This window comes from Geospiza fortis, unplaced genomic scaffold (genome assembly GCF_000277835.1).
Source record: "Geospiza fortis unplaced genomic scaffold, GeoFor_1.0 scaffold658, whole genome shotgun sequence".
NCBI lineage: Eukaryota > Metazoa > Chordata > Aves > Passeriformes > Thraupidae > Geospiza > Geospiza fortis.
In genome coordinates, this window is record NW_005054674.1 from 63225 (window position 1) to 63786 (window position 562).

Here is a 562-nt window from a genome sequence, read left to right on the forward strand (position 1 = left end):
GCCGGTTCCGGGCAAAACCCGCCGGTTCGGGGTAAAACCCGCCGGTTCGGGGTAAAACCCGCCGGTTCCGGATCTGTGTCCCGGCCCTGGGAGCCCAGGGCGGGCAGTCAGTGAGAGAGGCAGACTGCAGCCCCAGACAGGCGCTAGGAGGGCACTCCTGGTTCTGGAGTGGGCGAGGCTGGGGGACAGGCGGCAGGAAATCAGGGCTCCTTTTCCTTTTCCTTTCCCCTTTCCTCCAGGACAGCTGTGGAGAACCTGCTGGTTTTGGATAACCCGCTATTTTTTTTGGTATTATTTTTATTTTTTAAAATACCCTCTTGTTTTTCGGATTTTTAGGTTATTTTTGGATACCTGTTATTTTTCGGATGCTGTTTCGCTTTTTTGGATAACCTGTTGTTTCTCTTTCTTGGCCCAAGCAGGCACGTCCTCCTGCACAGCAGCGATTCCCAGCGGAGCAGGAAACTGTCAGCAGGCACCCAGGACTGTCCACTTCTTTCTGTTCGTCTGCTTTAGACTGTTACATCTCCCTTCTCCGGGCTGAATATCCAGGAATCTGTCTCCA